The sequence below is a fragment of the Hevea brasiliensis genome, chromosome 6 (assembly GCF_030052815.1).
Source record: "Hevea brasiliensis isolate MT/VB/25A 57/8 chromosome 6, ASM3005281v1, whole genome shotgun sequence".
NCBI lineage: Eukaryota > Viridiplantae > Streptophyta > Magnoliopsida > Malpighiales > Euphorbiaceae > Hevea > Hevea brasiliensis.
The window spans coordinates 2,116,442-2,136,982 of record NC_079498.1 but is presented as its reverse complement, the minus strand read 5'-3'; the positions used below and the strand labels follow the sequence as shown (position 1 = coordinate 2,136,982).

Below are 20,541 nucleotides of genomic sequence, written 5' to 3'. Positions count from 1 at the left end.
AAATTAATATTATTTTAAATTAAAAAAATAAAATATATGCAAATCAATTTTTTTTAAAAGTAAAATAATAGAATTTGAATGACTTTAATTTAATGAGTTAACTTGCATTTATTATTAATTTATTTTAATTTTTAAACATGTTCCCCATTTATATTTTTAGAACTTGTTATTATATATTTTTATTATATTACATATAAGTTTATAATTAAGTTAATATTATATATTATTAATATAACACAAAACTTTATAAAAATATAATCCAATAAAAATTTTTTCTTAAATTGATAGATATTTTTATTTATATAAATAATTAAAATTACATTAAAGTTAATACTTTAATTAAATAATTAAATATAATGTTTATAATACTATAATAATATTATATCATTTATAAAAAAATTATCAGAAAATTATATATATATATAAAATCATGAGTTGTACAATGAGTATAATAAAGTGCAGTTACAGAAAATATTAGTATTTATTAATAAAAGGGAAAGAAAAAGAGGGATCAATTACATTTACTATTAAACATAAAATTATTCAATGCATTCTGATATATTAAAAAGTAATTCTCTAAAATCACATATATAGGTGACTTTCTACTAAATAATCACGAGAGATATATTCATGTTTATGTGAGGGGATAACATGCTTGTAAGAGTCTTTTGACTGAGCTGGGGAATTCTGTGTAGAAATCTGCACTGATCAATTCTACACAACATTTTTTTATCAAAGTGCCAGCCCCAGCGTGAACAGAAAATTCTAATTCTTCTCCGCCTTCCACTGCAAATGGAAGCTTATTAATTGGTATATATCTCGAAAAAGTATGATCTCCACCAGAGTTGAAGACAAATGCCATCTTCCATGAATAAGATGCGTTCCTATTTCTGTTGTTTCTGATGACTATATTTGCATGCTTATACAAATCTCTCACGTCAACGATTGCATAACTAATCCAAAACGATATCCCCTCGATACCACCTGGTGAAACCTTTGGTACGTAAAATGATAACGAAAATCCACTTCCGTAATAGTTCACCACATGTGCCAGTGAGGGGAACTCGCCCCCAGGGAAACAAATGCCCAAAGGCTTACACTTGGACAGTGCCTGTTTCAAGAAAAACTTATTAAATCTAATTATCTGTGTGTGTGTGTGTGAAAGAGAGAGAGAGAGAGAGAGAGAGAGAGAACCTGCCAAAGTGATCTACTAGAATTCTCTTCCCAAAATTGGTACCCTTCCGTTCCTCCTACATGAATGATTGGATTACTTTCCAAACCCTCCAGACCTTGAATGTCAACTAGTTTTGGGCAGTTCAGCAGTGACAATCCCAGCAATTCTTTTGATTGGAGTGATACTCTTTCCAATGATGTGCAATTGGCTGCAAGCAACTGCTTTAAACTCGACGGAATCTCAGAGATTGATCTGAGATTTCTGCAGTCATGCAGCCACAATGTCTTGAGCATAGGAAGGCGGCCAATACCAGCAGGCAGATTAAAAAAATTGTTTCCTCTTAAATCCAAATCTACGAGTGAGGATAAACACCCAAGATCAATGCAAACTGCATCTTCAGTTAAACCACAGTTAGCAATAACTAGTCTCGTCAATGAGGTTAAGCCAGCAAAGGAAGCTGGCAACAAAGCTTTGGAGTTTCATAATCTAGATGAAAATTGTGGAAAACAAGAGATAGATTGCATGCCATCTTCCAATCCACCCAGTGATAATTTTGCAAGCTTCTTCAGATGTCCAATGGAAGAGGGAAGCTGTTTAATGTCAGTTTTCTCTGCCACAAGTTCAGCTAAGGCTTCCATATTCCCCAAGTGGTCTGGCAATCTACCAAGTTTTGAGCAGCCTGAAATGTTCAGAATTTCAAGAGATTTCAAGTTAAAAATGTTGTGAAAGGAACGTAAGATGGCTCACTAGAACTCACAAATGCTGCAAAATAAAGTAATCACAGCAAGCAATAAAGTGAGGACAGCAAAGAGATAACTAGTTCTCAAAGAGAAATTTAATCAAACATATGGTGGGCACAAATCTGCAGAAAGCTTTGACATACTAAGACATTTTATTCATGAATCAAAGTGGCCTTTAAATAGGCTTAACACAATAACTGAAAACAATAAAATAGCAGAATTAATTGGCACTAAATAAAAAATGCTCCCACTACTAACAAACAACCAGAATTTTAGGAAGAAAAACAAAACGTGCCTAAGACAAAGTCAGAAAATAAAACAACTGTCACTTTGAATCAATCTCTAATACTCCCCCTTGATTCAAAGTTGCAAACTCCAAGCTGATTTCAAGTAGACATGCTTGTCCGTGGAAGTGATTTTGTGAAGATATCAGCAACTTGTTCATTTGTGCTACAATACTGTAATTTGATTTCTCCATCTGCCACAAGATCTCTAATAAAATGAACACGAATGTCCACATGCTTTGTTCTTCCATGGTACACTGGATTTTTTGTCATGGCAATTGCTGCTTGATTGTCACAAAAAATTTCAGTTGCTCAGTTGTTCTTGTGAGATCGGTAAGAATTCTCCTTAGCCATACTCCTTGACATCTTGTGATGTTGCCGCTGCGTATTCCGCCGATGAAGACAAAGGTCGTGCTCTGTTTCTTTGAACTCCAATAAATAGCACGGACCAAGATTAAAAATATATCTGAAGTGCTCCTTCTATCTTCCAAGCATCCATTAATTTGTCGGTGAACCCACTTAACTTGAAAAATGATACTTTTTCATACCACCATAATCAATGGTTCGGCTACATAACGAATTCTTTTCTTGCTCCAAGATGATGCGTTGAAGGATTATGCATGAACCTGGAAATTACACCATCTGAAAATGCAATGTCTGGCCGTGAGTGTGTTAAGTAAATCAAGCCACCAACCAAGCTTCTAAAGTGACTTGCATTGGCTTGTTCAGTCCCATCATCAACCTGTAACTTATCATTTAAGTTCATAGGAGTGGCTGCAACTTTGCAGTTTAACATGCTGAATCTTTTAAGTAAATCAGTTGCATATTTCCTTTGTGACACAAAAATACCATCTTCAACTTGCTTAACCTCTAACCCAAGAAAATAATGCAACACACCTAAATCTGACATTTCAAACTTCTTTTTCATGCAGACTTTGAATTCATCAATAAGAGAAGGAGAAGAGCCCATATAAATCATATCATCAACATAAAGGCAAATAATTAGAAGATCATTTTTACCTTGCCTTTTTGTATAGAGAGTGGGCTCATTCTTACTTCTCTCAAAGCCATTCTGATGGAAATAAGAGTCGATTTTGCTGTACCATGCTCGTGGAGCCTGCTTCAATCCGTAAAGTGCCTTTCGCAGCTTGTAGACTTGGTCTTCTTTTCCACGAACAACAAAACCTTCAGGCTGAGAAACATACACCTCTTCTTCTAACTCCCCATTTAGGAACACCGATTTAACATCAAATTGGTAGATGGGCCAATTTAATTGAGCAGCCAAGGCTATTACAATTCTCACCATTTCAAACCGTGCAACCGGAGAGAAGGTGTCGTCATAATCTACACCTTGTTGTTGTGAATAGCCTTTCACTACGAGTCGTGCCTTGTATTTTTGAATGCTGTCATCTGCATGAAACTTTGTTCTAAAGACCCATTTAACTCCAATGGCTTTCTTATCTTGAGGAAGATCTACAAATTCCCATGTTTCATTCTTCTGGATTGCTTCAAGCTCATCTAACATTGCATTGCGCCATTCTTCTTTTTCTGCTGCTTCTTCAAATGTTGTTGGATCAGCTACAAATAAGGCTTGTGTGCCTTCATAAATTTCAGCCAATGATCTGAATTTTCTTGGAGGAGTTTCACCTTGGATGCACTCATTCTTTGGAACTTGCAGTAGTGCTTGGTGAGGTTGATGAGAATGGACTAGGAGTGTTTGGAGGGTTGCTTCTGTCTAATGGTTGGTGATCCTTCATTTTCTGCTGGAATCTTGAACTGAATGTCATCTGATTTCTCCTGCCAACACCAGCTTGCCTCTTCATCAAACACAACATTCCTACTAACAATCACCTTGCCACTCACAGGATTGTAAAGCCTATATGCTTTGGATTGAGTACAATAACCAACAAAAACATATTTCACAGATTTTTCATCAAGTTTGCTGCGATTATGTGAATCTACCAATGAATAGGCAATACAACCAAATATTTTTAAGTGGCTTACCCAAGGCCTTCTTCCACTCCATGCTTCATACGGTGTTTGGTTTTGGACAGCCTTTGTTGGTGACAAATTCAACAAATATACAGCAACTGCAACACCTTCAGCCCAAAAATGATCAGGCATTCCCTTAGCCTTTAACAAACTTCTTGCCATTTCAACAATAGTGCAATTTTTGCGCTCAGCCACTCCGTTTTGCTCCGGTGTATATGGTGCTATTAGTTCTCTGTGCAGGCCTTGTTCATCACAAAATTGATTGAATTCTTGAGACACGAACTCTCCTCCTCTATTGGTGCGAAGGACCTTTATGCTTTTTCCACTTTGCTTCTCAACAAGTGCCTTGAACTTCTTGAAAGTGTCAAAAGTTTTTGATTTGAATTGCAAGAAGTAAACCCAGCTCATGCGACTATAGTCATCTGTGAACAACAGAAAATAACGACTCCCACCCAACGATTGTGTTTTCATGGGGCCGCATAAATCAGCATGTACAACCTCAAGACATTCAGATGCTCTTCTAGACTTTCCTATAGGAAATGGTTTTTTACATTGTTTCCCATATACACACCTTTCACACAAATCTAATGACTCAATTCTAGGTAACCCAAAAACCATTTCCTTTTGACTCAATAATTTCAGACCCTTTACATTCAAATGCCCATACCATAAATGCCATAATCTAGACTCTCTATTTTCATTGACAATAAGAGCATGTTTTTCAACACTGGAAATTTCAAGTGGAAAAAGCTTGTTTGGTGCCATGTGAACATCTACAATAATCTGTTCTGATTTTTTTTTCTCTAATCACACATGAGCCATCATCAAACATAATTGAATATCCACTAGACACAAGTTGTCCGACACTTAACAAATTTTGTGATAGACAAGGAATAAAATAAACATTGTAAAGGAGCTTCACATTACCGTGGCCTTTGCTTATTGCCACCGTGCCTTTGCCTTCACCTTGCACTTGTTTGTCATCACCAAGTCTCACTTTCAGTTTGTATGACTTGTCAAGCTCCTTAAACAAAGATTTTATTCCAGTCATATGATTGGAACACCCACTGTCCAGAAACCAGATGTCACTTGAGGCTTTGTTGTCATCTTGAGAGGCCATAAATAGCTTGAGCTCTTCCTCATCTTCTGCAAAATTTGCTTGCTTTTCTTTCCTCCAGCATTCTGCCTTCACATGCTCATACTGCTTGCAATTATAGCACTGGATATTGCTCTTGTAATTTTTCTGCCTCTCTGTTGTTGGCCCTTGCTCATCTTGTCCACCAATTTTGCCTCTACCTCTACCACCTCTGCCACCACCTCTGCCGCGATATCCTCCTCTACCACGTCCTCTGGTTAATGCCTTCCTTGAGTCATCTTGTTGTTAAATGACTCCCCCATCACTTGAAAAGCCTTTTCATCATTCTTTTCATTTGCCCTGTTCAACCTTGCCTCATGGGATTGTAAAGATCCCATTAGTTCATCAAACGAGTAAGTAGCCAAGTTTTTCGACTCCTCAATAGCTGCCACTACATGATCAAACTTTGGAGTTAAACTGCGCAACACTTTTGCAACAACAGTCACATCAGTAACTACTTCTCCATAAGACCTCATTTGATTAACTATTACAGATACTCTAGACAGAAAATCCTGCACTGATTCTCCGCTTTTCATTTGCAAGGTCTCAAAATCACGGCGAAGTGATTGGAGTTTTACTGTGATTACCTTTGAGGAACCTTGGAACGCCGTCTGCAAGGTCATCCATGCTTCTTTGGCTATATTTGCTGCCGCTATTTTTGAAAAAATTGACTCATCCACTGCTTGCTGGATGAAGAACAGTTCTTTGGAGTCCCTTTTCTTCTTTTCTTTAAGTCTAGCCTCTTCATCTCGTTCAGGATACCCGTTCTCAACCAAGTCCCACAAATCTTGAGACTTGAACAATGTCTTCATTTTGATGCTCCAGAATTCATAGCATTCACCTTTGAAGATTGGAATTGATGGTTGAGAAATATTCATTGCATTGCCGTTAGATGCCATGAGTCGTACACCCGGTTACAATCGAACGAGGCTCTGATACCACTTCTGTTGTGAAAGGAACGTAAGATGGCTCACTAGAACTCACAAATGCTGCAAAATAAAGTAATCACAGCAAGCAATAAAGTGAGGAAAGCAAAGAGATAACTAGTTCTCAAAGAGAAATTTAATCAAACATATGGTGGGCACAAATCTGCAGAAAGCTTTGACATACTAAGACATTTTATTCATGAATCAAAGTGGCCTTTAAATAGGCTTAACACAATAACTGAAAACAATAAAATAGCAGAATTAATTGGCACTAAATAAAAAATGCTCCCACTACTAACAAACAACCAGAATTTTAGGAAGAAAAACAAAACGTGCCTAAGACAAAGTCAGAAAATAAAACAACTGTCACTTTGAATCAATCTCTAATAAAAAATGCTTTCAGGAAGATTCTTTAGGTTCCTACAGCCCTCCAAATTCAAGAAAACGAGTCTCTTCAAATGTCCAATAGATTGGTGAACGTTAACTAAACTCGTGCATCTTCCAAGTATTAATCTCTCCAAACTAGGAAGTCCTGAGAAGTTTGATATTTTTGCAAGGTGCACAGAATGGCTGAGATCAAGGATCTGCAGCTTCTTGAGAACCTATTTAAGAAGGGATAAATATAAGAAACAGATAATGTCAACCTGGAAAAACTGAAATCATGTAAATTTGCACAATTCAACTTAAGGAAAATTTGGGGCTTATTATATATTGATACCTTCACCTCCTTGGAGAATTTTCTGATGTTGCTGAACTGCATTTCAAGAACAACCAGGTTGTCTAGTCGTAAATTTGGTGGTATAGACTTCAAAGTGCACTCAGGCCAACAAAACCACCTCAAATCATCGAAAAGATTCCGATAGGCTCCAGTAAGATGTACTGCATTGATTTGGAGCAATCTCAAATATCTCATCTTTGCAAATGACTCCGTGCTCACAAATACATCTTTTGATGCTCTTGCATCTAGCATAAGACCCTCAATCATATCCGTTCCCTTAAAGCAACAAAATTGAATGGTTAGCAATCCAGTCAAGTCAATATTATTAAGTTTTTGGCAAGCATAGAATTAAGCCTCTTCCTTGTGCTTTTTAAGTACATCAAAAACATCCTCATGAAACCAAAGTCTGCTGCGTTTTCCAGGATCGTTAGGTGATATTTCTCGAATGATCTCCCTTCCCATATCTCGTAATAGATGATGCATCGCTAACTTATTTTGGGAATCAATCGTCATTAGGGACCTACTGATGAGGACACTGATACCAATTTCTGGAAAAAAGCCACATCCATCTAGTATTTTTACTACATAATCTTTATCCATACCGGTAAAGAAGATCGCAATATCAAGAAATATATCCTTTATTTTATCATCATCTAATGTATCAAAACTTATTCTAAGCTTTTTCTGAATTTGGTGGTGAGGAATTTTTCTCAATTTCTCTACAGCACTTCTCCATTCAGGTATGCTTCTTTTGCACAAATAAGAACCTAAAACTTCCAGGGCTAGTGGGAGACCTCCAACATAATCCACCACATCTTTTGAAATCTCCTCATATCCTTCTATTGGACGTATTTCCTTAAAAGCATGCCAACTGAAAAGTTCAAGGGACTCTTCACTATTCAGTTCTTTGACCTCATATTGTAAGACCACTTGGAGTTGATCTAGCAAATGAGCATCTCTCGTTGTAATGATGATTCGACTTCCAGGGCCAAACCAATTTCGGTCTCCCACCAATGCATACACTTGTTTCAATTGAACCAAATCATCAAGAACAACAAGCACTCTTTTGTAACGAAGTTTTTCTTTGATCAAATGGATTCCACTATCAATACTACGTATATTCTTGAAATTTTTTATTTTCAAGGTATCATGAAGCAGTTGTTTTTGCAATTGAACTAAACCATAAGGCTGTTCTGAGACTTCTCTGACATTGGAAAGAAAACTGCAGCTACCTTCAAATCCATGACGAAGTTGGTTAAATACAGCTTTTGCTATAGTAGTCTTACCGATTCCTCCCATCCCACGGATGCCCACGATGTTAAAATCACTTGCATCAAGACTCAGCAAGAGAATCATATCTTTGACCCGCAAATCAATGCCTACAGGGTTTTTGGCAACATTCAGGTAATTGCAATTCAATTTCCTCAGAACATCTTCCACTACCTTTTGTATAAAGTTTGATTCATACCTGTTCACTCACAGCAAAAGTTGCTGATAAACAAGCACCTAAGAGTAAATTTGTTAGACTACTTCAATACTAATAACCAATATCAACCAGAGCAATTTTAAACTTATGTGATTTAGTAATTTAAGGAATTATTTGTTTTGTGAAAAATAATTTATATATGAAAAATATTTTCAGAAAATATATTTTTTATAAAAATATTTTATGTTATTTGATTCTGATGTTCAATTAATGGTATGGTATGTATTTATGTTATATATGTATAAGCGTTTTTATATTTTTAATAAGATTATCAAAGTACAAAAAATTAAAAATAAGTTCTTGTTTCAAAAAGAGAATACTATTTTCTTTATAAATAACTTAATTTTTTTCTTTAATTAGAAAAATATTTTTTATTAATTTATTTTTTTATATCTCAAACACTAAGAAATGTATAAAATATTTTCAAAAATATTTTTTTAAATAAATGAGCCTAAAATTATAATTATAATAGAATAACAATTATATAATGTAATCAATTATATTTAAAGTAACGTAATGATCATTGTATATAAAAATGAATGTAATCATTATTATTTGTTTTGATTTTTTTTATTTATTGTCAATATTATCACCATCACTACTTGGCTACAACTGCTATTGCCACTACTACTCCTATCCTATTGCTACTAACACCGTCATTTGACTACCTCTATCACTACTTAATTACCACTACCATCTAACTATCATTACTATCGTTTCTACCACCATCACTAATTCACCTTGTTGCCACCACCGCAATTAAACTATCGTTATCACCGCTGTCGCCGCCACCACCACCACCACCACCATTACTTAGCTACCATTATCACTCAACTACTAATCATTGTAACTATTATCACTTATTATTAATATTATAAATAAATTAAATATTAAAATAAAAAAATTATAATTACATTACCCTATTTATATTTTATTTTGCAACCCAATATAGGAATATAATGATAATTACATTACAACTTTGATTGCATTACGTAATTGATTCCATTGCATTACATTACGCTCTAGCAAACATAAATTAAGGTTAATAAAGTAAATCTCAATTAAGCCAGAAAATTTTTATTAAGAAAAGAATAAAGATAGAGAGAGGGTATAAATAATAAAATGATATTAAAATTGATTTTAAAGTTGAAATTGAGATATTTTAATTACAAAAGTCTTTAAATAATTTTTTTAAATTTTTTAAATAATATTTAAAATAATTAAAAAAAAAATGCTTCTTTCGTCCTTAAACCACAACTCTGAATGGGGCTTTAGTGCTTTTTTTTTTTTTTTTTCCGTCTTTCACATGGAAAGTAGTGGGTTAATAATTTTTGGACTTTTGGGTATTAACAAAATTAATGTTTAAATTTGCTAAAAGAAAATTTAGCTAGTCTTTAATTTTTTTTCTTATAATAATAATAATAATATTATTATTATTATTATTGTAGACCCTTATTTTGTGATGAGTATGTGCATTGAGGCCGTGGAAAACCCGATGATGAAAAATTGTATGACTGTAAGATATAATTGAAGGCATGGAGCTGAATTATTAATTCCGTGGTATGATCTTGAAAAAAAAAAAAAAAAAAAAAAATAATAATAATAAAGTTTTGGGAAAATTAATTTAATTAAATTTAAATAAAATTTTATTTTGTTTAAATTTAATATAGGTAGTTCTTAAATGAATCTAATTAAGTTTAATTGGGCTCCATGGGCCTAAGAAAGCCTAGTTAGGAATTTTAAATGGGACCCATTTAATTATTTTCTGAAAATTAAAATAACAAAATATCTCTCTCCTCCTTGGCCCCACTCTCTTCCTCACTCCCTATTGGTGTCACCCCCTTTCCCTCTCTTTCTATTGGTTGGAACACCTCACCCATATTCCAGTCTCATCCAAATTAATCAATCCTAGTCATTTAAGTTATCTGAACTTTATCACACTAGGACTCCAAACCCTACTACACCTATTCCTCACTCCCTATTGGTGCCTTCCATTTTTTTCTGTCTTCCTATTGGTTGAAACACCTCACCCATATCCCAGTCTTATTCGAATTCTGCAATCGTAGTTGTTTAAGTCATCTAAACTTTATCACCCTAAGACTCCAAACCTTATCACACCTCTCTCCCAAAACCCTATAAATACCCTACTAGAGAAGGGAAGAAAGGATGATGAGAGGAAAGAAGAAGAGAAAATTCAGAGCTATAGGAAATTTAGAGATATTCAAGACTCTTTGAGTTCTTCCTTATTTTTTCTTTTCTTCAAGAAGATTTTCATACAAGATTTCTGGAAGGTCAGTTTTTATTGTTTTCTTTTCAAGATCTATGCCACACAATATTTTAATTCTATGCTCTTTGTCTTCAATTTATTTTATGTGTTCATATAGATCATGTAATCATGTTTAATTTGAGGGGATACACAACTCTGCACATGTTTAGTTTCTATCTCTCGTATTTTTATTATTTTTCTTTATTTTCTGAATCTGTAAAAAATTTGTAAAAATTATATTCATATTCTACACGAAATTCTATTAATTTTAGGCTCAAGAATCACTAAAAAAGTTTTAATATTTTGTAAGTTATGGCTGTTTGAAGTTAGGGTTCCTGTAAAATCTGATTTGCAGGATATCTGACTTGTGGAGCCCATATCTCTCTTGTTCCTTAATATTTTTGTGCAAATCTAGTGTCTAAAATTAACTTCAGAATCTTATGAATCTTTTCCAATTGGTTTTGCATTCATATCTTTTGTGGTTAATGAGTTATGAATTTTACAAAAAAGTAGTACGATTCTGTCACTTAGAAGAGTTACGATTTATGTAGATCATTCGGCTAGGGTTTTGTTTGATTTATAAATTTTATGTTATTGTATGATATGTAGGCTGTCTTCTGTAATTTTTTTTATGATTTTTAGGCATGTTTAACTATTTTTAAAAAATCGAATTTCTTACTACTATTAATCTACCAGAATTTGAAAATTGTATATTTATGCATGTTCTTGTATTTTCTTAGGTTTTAATTGATATTTGATCTATTTTCTGTATTCTTTTAATTCAAGAAGTGTTATAAAGTGTTTAGATCATGTTAGAAGACTTAGACCATTAGGTAGTTGTAACTAATTAGGAATCTTACCCCTTTAGGAGACTAGAGTTAGAATCCAATGTAAATTGTTATTAATATTTTCTTTATTTCTTTTATTTTCTTTAGTTTCTTTATTTTTTTTTATTACAAACAAAATTGGTAAGTAGCCCTAAAGTAAGTACCAAAGAGGGCATTTGCGTGGAGCTTATATGGAGCTAAACGGGAGTAAGCCAGGGACATCATTGCCATACTAGAAGAGAAGACCCTTTTTTAAGGGTAGCTTGCCCCAATGGCAACTGCATTTACCAACAGGTAAGTAGCTCTAAATTTCTCGAATAACCATTGATATGAAATTGTAGTAATAATAGAACATTTATTTGGTAAATTAAAATTAACTTTATTTTTAATTTAACTGACTTTTGCATGTAATTAATTTAAATAAATACTTTGTAAATTAAAATTAATCTTGTTTGTAAATTAAACTAACATTGGCATGTAAATAAATTTAATTTAATACTTAGTAATTGTAAAATAAATTTGCATGTTAGAAATCTTTGTAACACCCCAAAGTTCGGTAGTGCGTTCTGCTGCTCCGGTGACCAGTGTTGTCCGGACAGCTAGGATGCCTAGAACCACACTTTAATATGAGTGAGGAGACATAAAATAATGAAATACAAGAAAAGAAAATACAAGAAAAACAAAGGAAAAATAATAGCAAAGAAATGTGATCAAGTTAAACGAGCCGGGAAACCTAACGATGGGTGATCCTTTGGGAAGTCACGGCGTGGACCGTTGACTAGCGATACTGCGGAAACCACGGAAAACTTTTTAGGACTTAAATAGAACCTTATTGAAGAATAAATATCATTAGAAAGATCAAAGAAAAATTAAATAATTAGTACAAAGAAAAGTGAGAAATCGAAAAACAGACAAAACCCGGTAATACCGAAAAATCGGGAATGCCACCCGAACAGGGGCATTATGGTCATTTGACATCCCGAAGTGTCTTTTGACCTAAATGCCCATTAAAAATAAATAATATTACACTTAGAAAATAAAATGAAAAATTAGTTTAGTGGTACCTAAAGTAAATAGCTAAAATAATGGGTTAAATGTGGAATAAGTGGGAGTTAAGTTTATAATATGATTAAGTGACTAAGTGGACCACTAAGGGGATTAATTAAATACATAGTGGGACATGTGTACACTTAAAATGCAGCTGAATAATTCATCTTCCCCATTTGGATTCAAAGTTGCCGAATTTAAAGAAAGGAGAAAGCCACCATTAACGTTTTTCTTCCAAGCTTCATCCTCTCCCTCATTTCAACTCCATTCACCTAGGGTTCTTCATGAAAAATGGTCTACACATCACAAGGAAGATATTAATAACAATTTTGAGAAGTTTGGTGAAGGTTTAGCAAATTACAATTAAAGGTAAGTTTGCATTTTTGAGAAGTTCTTTGTTAAAGTTTATGTTTATGTTATGGGTGTTAGTTTGGTGGAGGAAAATTTTGAGTTTGAAGGGTTATTATTGTTTCCATTTTGGACAGCCATGGGGTCACGTTTTTGATGATTTAATATGCATGTAATTGATGAGAAATAATGTTGATCATGGTGAATTAGTAACCTAGTGATTTACTTCATGTTATATGGTGATTTATGCACTTGGATGGGAAATTGTATATTGGTACGGCAATGGGATGTTGAAGAATGGTTTGTGGCAGCTTGGGGGCACTTGAGAAATGGTATATATTGAAGTATGTATGGGCAGAATATTGACCTAGAAGGATTGATGATATGTATGTAAATTAATGTTGTAAAGTGTATGTAAAGTTTGTAATGTTTAGGTGTGGTTGTAATGGTACTTAGAAATTGTAATTGTGAATGAATATTGGTGTGTTGAAGGTGATTGGAATCTGCCCAAAATAATGCTAATGTAATGTAGAAAATGTTTTTGGTAATGTGCCAAAACAGTTTGGTAGGGTATGGAAGTAAACCTTGCAAGGTAAATAATGTGTTTTAAGTTGGGGTGTGAAAAGCATATTGAGGGCAGCACATATTTTAGCCTATAACCTTGAATGTGTAACCTCAATTGGTATGAGACCAATTTGAGGTGAAACTAGGCACAAAATGTGCCAACTTTCATTGAGGAACCATGCCAAAATTCTGCTTGCAAGATGACCTAAAAAAAATGACCAATTCGGATTAGGTGCAATTAGGACCTGAAAAATGACCAATTGGGCAGCAGTGAGTGTTTAGGCCATAACTCACTCAAACCAGGTCCAATTGACCTGAAATTTTGACCAAGAATAGTTAAGACCCATACCTACAAGTCTTATGAAGACACCAAAGCCCAGAAATGACCATAAGCAAGTCAAACAACTTGCACAAGTTCGGGTCCAAAAACTGGCCGAACCAGAATTGACCAATTTGACCTAAAATGGTACCATTTGACTAGCAATAGTATAATGACCATAACTCGGTCTACTTAACTCGGATTGACCTAAAATTTTGCACCGCGGTCCATAAGACCTAAATCTACAAGTTTGTAGTTTCGACCGAGACCCGAAAACCGAGGGAACTAGATCGTCCGGTTAGGTCAAACCAGTGTTCCGGAATCCAGCAAATTGCATTAAAGTGCACTAAGCAAGGAAATGACTTTGGTAAAACATACCAAACCTAAAACCCTATCAAATGTGACATATTAACGACACTAAAACCTAATTTACCTAAAACACAACGAGGGTCGGTATATTAGGTGATTAAGTGAATAATTGAGTTCAGTGCATTATTTACCAAATACCATCGATAGAGACAGTTTAATTTGGTACTGAAACACTTCAAATTGTGTTTCTCAGTTAACAAGAACTCAGCAAAAGGGAAAGAAATACTGAGTCAAGACCAGGAGACAAATATCAGAGGTTTGTGCACAACAACTGTTTCTTTTGAATTATTTTCAATTGAAATAAATATTGACTATTTGGATATTATTGTTTTAAATTGTGAAAATGTGTTTGATGGACACTTATTGATTGAAAAATACTGTGAATGGTTTGAAACTGTGAAAAATTGTTTGAATGACATTGATGGATACTTATTGATTGAAAAGCACTGTAAATGGTTTTTGTGGAAATTGAAGTGAATTACGAATTGTGTTGCCATTTTGTGAATGAAATTATAACTTTGGAAATTTATTGGATTCTTACGGATCATTTGAATAAAATGTTTGGAATTGTTTTGACTCACAATTGGCATGACACTGATACTATGTTCCTCCTCCATTTATGGGGTGAGTGTGATATTCCTCCCTCTTTGACTTATCAGTCTGGGGTGAGTATGATTATGTTCCTCCCTCTTTGACTTGTTAGTCAGAGGTGAGTGTGGATGAGTTCTCATTATATAGCTAGCTTCCTCCCTCATTGATTTCGATTATTGGGGTGAGCATGTCTTGTCGTGGTGTACAACACGGCATATATGGAAAAATTTGTGTCATGACCTAAATTGTGTTATCGATTGGCAACACTGTATTCTTCAGTTATTTGATCGAATTGTGTTATTGATTTGCAAAATGGTATTATTCAGTTATTTGATCAAATTGTGTCATTGATTGGAAAAACTGTGTTATTCAGTAATTTGATCAAATTGTGTATGAATTGGCAATATGGTATTCTTAAACTATTTGACTAAATTGTGTTATTATGAATTTTGATAATTTGTGAATTGGAGTTTAAATTCCTTATGACATTCATTGTCTTGAATTTAACTATGGTTTTAAGTATCCACTATTGATATGATTTATGAATTGTGATTTAAAATTTGTATTTGGTTAATGTTGTGCACCACTGAGACATTGTCTCAGCGATAGCTTTTATTCTTGTCGCAGTAGAGAGACAGCAGGCAGCCAGACTAGGTGCTAGTACACTTGTGAGAGATTTTGGGTATAGTGAGTATACCACATGTGGCATTTTATCTTGTAATGTATATTCCTTTGTATGTATATTTTGTTTTTGGTTTTGAGCGATTGTAAATTTAAGTTGTACAGTAAAGTTGTAAAATAATTATGAGTTATTTGGCTTGTAAAAATTGTGTTATATTTTTGTATCTTAGTCTTTGAAAATCACTGTGGATTTGACTTGAGAAATGTGTTGTGTTGATAAAAATGTTGGAGTTGAGATTTGAAAATATATTGAAGTGCTTTTACGAGTTTTAAGAACTGTTTTGTCCACAATACAAATGGTACCTTGCCAAAATTTTTACAGAAATTCCAAATAAATCAAATGAGTTAGTTGTTTCATTTCAATTCACCAAAGTTTTTAATACCCGTAAATAGTGCTCACCACTGTAAAAGAAGTAAGAAAAGTTTTTAAAATCCCTTGTAGTGTATTTAATGGGTTATCAGTAGACGGAGTTGGTAATTCATTAGGTATACTACGGGATCATGTTATGCCTTACAGAGGGGTAGGGTGTGACATGTTTTAGTGGTATCAGAGCAAAGTTTTTAAATTCTGTTTTCACATGTTATTTGAATGTTCTTTCTTCATAGTACAACTGCTCAATATCATTGTTTGATACATACAGTACATTACAGTATAAATATACACTAACGGGAGGAAATCTCCTTGTGTTATTTGTTCAGGAGATCTAGAATCCTCGCATTGACTATGGAAGAGGGTGATCGTTCAGTCGATCAATCTATAGAGGCTGAGGTGCAAAGGGATGCCCCAGCCGTACATAATGTTAGTGGTTCAGCAGCACCAGCCCCTACAGTACCGCAGTTCTCTGCTCAGTTCGCTCAGCAGACGGCTGCAATGTTCCAACAAATGGCTGGTAATGTGCCTACTCAAGTCCCAATACAGACACCAGTGGTACAACCACAGTCTCCTACCAGGCAGTATGATAAATTGATGAAGTATGGGGCTATAGAGTTCAAGGGGACAGTAGATCCTCTAGAGGCAGAACAATGGTTAGAGAGGATGGATAGGGTATTCAAGAAACTGCATTGCCTGGAGGAGCTTAGATTTGAATACTCGGTATCTTTGCTCTGAGGATGCTTATGACTGGTGGAAAACCATTCCCCACGATCGATAGAACTGCAGTGCTAACATGGAATGACTTCCTCGGGAATTCGGGCAAAATATGTCCACGATGCTTATGTAGACCGGAAAGTGCAAGAATTCCTAAGTCCAAAGCAGGCGGATCGGTGGTGAGTATGAAAGGAATTCTCCCGCCTAAGCCATTATGCGATGAAGTCTACTTTCTACCGGTAGGGAGAGATGTAAGAGGTTTGAAACCGGCTTGAAGCCTAGTATCAGTTACAAGTGGTCGGATTCAAACATAATAACTTCTGAACTTATTTCTCAAGCACTAGAATTAGAAAGAATTGAATCTGAGCGGCTCTTGAGAAAAAGAAATCGGAGAAGGCGAGAAAAAGAGGAAAGTCGTGAGCGAGTTCTAGTGGTCCCTCTTGGAAGAGGAAAAACTTTGGGGATCTGACAGAGATAGTAAGAAGTCCGATAGAGATAGATCTTATGGACAGAAACCACCTCTATCCGATTAGCAAACTCAACAGAAACCCAGAAATGCGGTGTCAGATCGACTTTGTGAAACTTGTGGTAAACCACATAGTGGGGTATGTTATAGAGCCGTAGGAGCATGTTTTAACTGTGGAGAGACTGGCCATTTTGCTAGGGATTGTGTAAATCCAGGTCGTTCTGGATCATTTACTACACCAAAGGGATCAACCCAAGTTTCTACCCCAAATAGTTCACCATCAGTTAGTAGAGGCAAAGGTAGAGGTAGGGGTAGTACACCTAGAAGTCAGACTACTGTGAATCAGCCAAAACAGGGTGATGCTTCAACTAGAGTATACGCTATCTGACGAGAAAAGAGCGAGGCTTTTGACATCATTGCTGGTACTTTCTCAATTAGCAACTAAGATATATATATGTATTGTTTGACCTGGAGTTTGCATACTTTTATATTAATGTCAGAACTATATGTTTTGTTGTTATTCCTTTACAGGGGAATAAATTTTTATGCATTAGTGATTAGTCCTTAAGATAAGGATTGTGATAATAAGTGAAATTGGTTTTGGAAGAGTTTATCGGCGAAAAGTATTTTCTGACACACCATAAATTATAAAGCTAATTGGCGAGCCTACTTAATGTAAGGCAAGAGGACGTAAAAGTAAGATGCAGTAATGGAATTGCTCTAGATGAGGGCAAAGAGGTTACTGTTAGAAACTGCTAATAGATATTGTAATCAGAATAAGATTCGAATATCAGTGAATTCAAAAAGGATAAAAGATAGGAAAGTTTGATCTATTGGGATGTATCGTAGTAACTATGCAATGTTCTTGATGTTTATCTTTGTAGCTGCGATTCTGATCGACTTGAGATTATTGTGTAGAACTACGTACTACCCGATAGTATACCTAGATAAGAATAGTTACCAACGGTATCTGTTTTGGTATAGTTATGCCACGACAGAATTTAATTGTTAGAAATAAGTTTGAAAATCCTACTTAGGGATCTAAAACTCAAAAGTTAAAATATCGAAAGGTTATAGTTCAGTACAAAAGGAAGTAAGTTATAGAATATTGACAGATAAAAAGAGTTATGAAAGTAGAGAATTGAACAGTTGATTCATGTGTAACAAAGAAATATTACAAATGTGAAAAAGACTATGGATTAGAATGGTCAAAGGACCAATGACTGATGAATAATTCTAACATGACCTCAAGGGTCATTCAAGAAGCAACGTGAACCAAAATATTAGACAGCATAATAGTAAGAAGAGATTGGTGTTATCCAAACAAAGTAAACATTGTATTAGATTGTTAAAAGTCTTACGATCATATAGAAAGGAGAAATAAACGTATGACTATTGTAAGATGGCTACTGGGTAAAAAATTTCGTGGACGAAATTTATTTAAGGGGGGGAGAATTGTAACACCCCAAAGTTCGGTAGTGCGTTCTGCTGCTCCGGTGACCAGTGTTGTCCGGACAGCTAGGATGCCTAGAACCACACTTTAATATGAGTGAGGAGATATAAAATAATGAAATACAAGAAAAGAAAATACAAGAAAAACAAAGGAAAAATAATAGCAAAGAAATGTGATCAAGTTAAACGAGCCGGGAAACCTAACGATGGGTGACCGCACTGGGAAGTCACGGCGTGGACCGTTGACTAGCCCTCGGATGCGGAAACCACGGAAAACATTTTAGGACTTAAATAGAACCTTATTGAAGAATAAATATCATTAGAAAGATCAAAGAAAAATTAAATAATTAGTACAAAGAAAAGTGAGAAATCGAAAAAGCAGACAAAACCCAGTGTCTAGAAAAATCGGGAATGCCACCCGAACAGGGGCATTATGGTCATTTGACATCCCGAAGTGTCTTTTGACCTAAATGCCCATTAAAAATAAATAATATTACACTTAGAAAATAAAATGAAAAATTAGTTTAGTGGTACCTAAAGTAAATAGCTAAAATAATGGGTTAAATGTGGAATAAGTGGGAGTTAAGTTTATAATATGATTAAGTGACTAAGTGGACCACTAAGGGGATTAATTAAATACATAGTGGGACATGTGTACACTTAAAATGCAGCTGAATAATTCATCTTCCCCATTTGGATTCAAAGTTGCCGAATTTAAAGAAAGGAGAAAGCCACCATTAACGTTTTTCTTCCAAGCTTCATCCTCTCCCTCATTTCAACTCCATTCACCTAGGGTTCTTCATGAAAAATGGTCTACACATCACAAGGAAGATATTGATAACAATTTTGAGAAGTTTGGTGAAGGTTTAGCAAATTACAATTAAAGGTAAGTTTGCATTTTTGAGAAGTTCTTTGTTAAAGTTTATGTTTATGTTATGGGTGTTAGTTTGGTGGAGGAAAATTTTGAGTTTGAAGGGTTATTATTGTTTCCATTTTGGACAGCCATGGGGTCACGTTTTTGATGATTTAATATGCATGTAATTGATGAGAAATAATGTTGATCATGGTGAATTAGTAACCTAGTGATTTACTTCATGTTATATGGTGATTTATGCACTTGGATGGGAAATTGTATATTGGTACGGCAATGGGATGTTGAAGAATGGTTTGTGGTAGCTTGGGGGCACTTGAGAAATGGTATATATTGAAGTATGTATGGGCAGAATATTAACCTAGAAGGATTGATGATATGTATGTAAATTAATGTTGTAAAGTGTATGTAAAGTTTGTAATGTTTAGGTGTGGTTGTAATGGTACTTAGAAATTGTAATTGTGAATGAATATTGGTGTGTTGAAGGTGATTGGAATCTGCCCAAAATAATGCTAATGTAATGTAGAAAATGTTTTTGGTAATGTGCCAAAACAGTTTGGTAGGGTATGGAAGTAAACCTTGCAAGGTAAATAATGTGTTTGAAGTTGGGGTGTGAAAAGCATATTGAGGGCAGCACATATTTTAGCCTATAACCTTGAATGTGTAACCTCAATTGGTATGAGACCAATTTGAGGTGAAACTAGGCACAAAATGTGCCAACTTTCATTGAGGAACCATGCCAAAATTCTGCTTGCAAGATGACCTAAAAAAATGACCAATTCGGATTAGGTGCAATTAGGACCTGAAAAATGACCAATTGGGCAGCAGTGAGTGTTTAGGCCATAACTCACTCAAACCAGGTCCAATTGACCTGAAATTTTGACCAAGAATAGTTAAGACCCATACCTACAAGTCTTATGAAGACACCAAAGCCCAGAAATGACCATAAGCAAGTCAAACAACTTGCACAAGTTCGGGTCCAAAAACTGGCCGAACCAGAATTGACCAATTTGACCTAAAATGGTACCATTTGACTAGCAATAGTATAATGACCATAACTCGGTCTACTTAACTCGGATTGACCTAAAATTTTGCACCGCGGTCCATAAGACCTAAATCTACAAGTTTGTAGTTTCGACCGAGACCCGAAAACCGAGGGAACTAGATCGTCCGGTTAGGTCAAACCAGTGTTCCGGAA

General features: G+C 34.8%; 1 pseudogene; it reads right to left on the bottom strand.

Moving 5' to 3' along the window:
- Positions 1–634: 634 nt before the first annotated feature.
- Positions 635–20,541, bottom strand: part of LOC110665596 (disease resistance protein RUN1-like) — a 31,039-nt pseudogene continuing 11,132 nt past the window's right edge.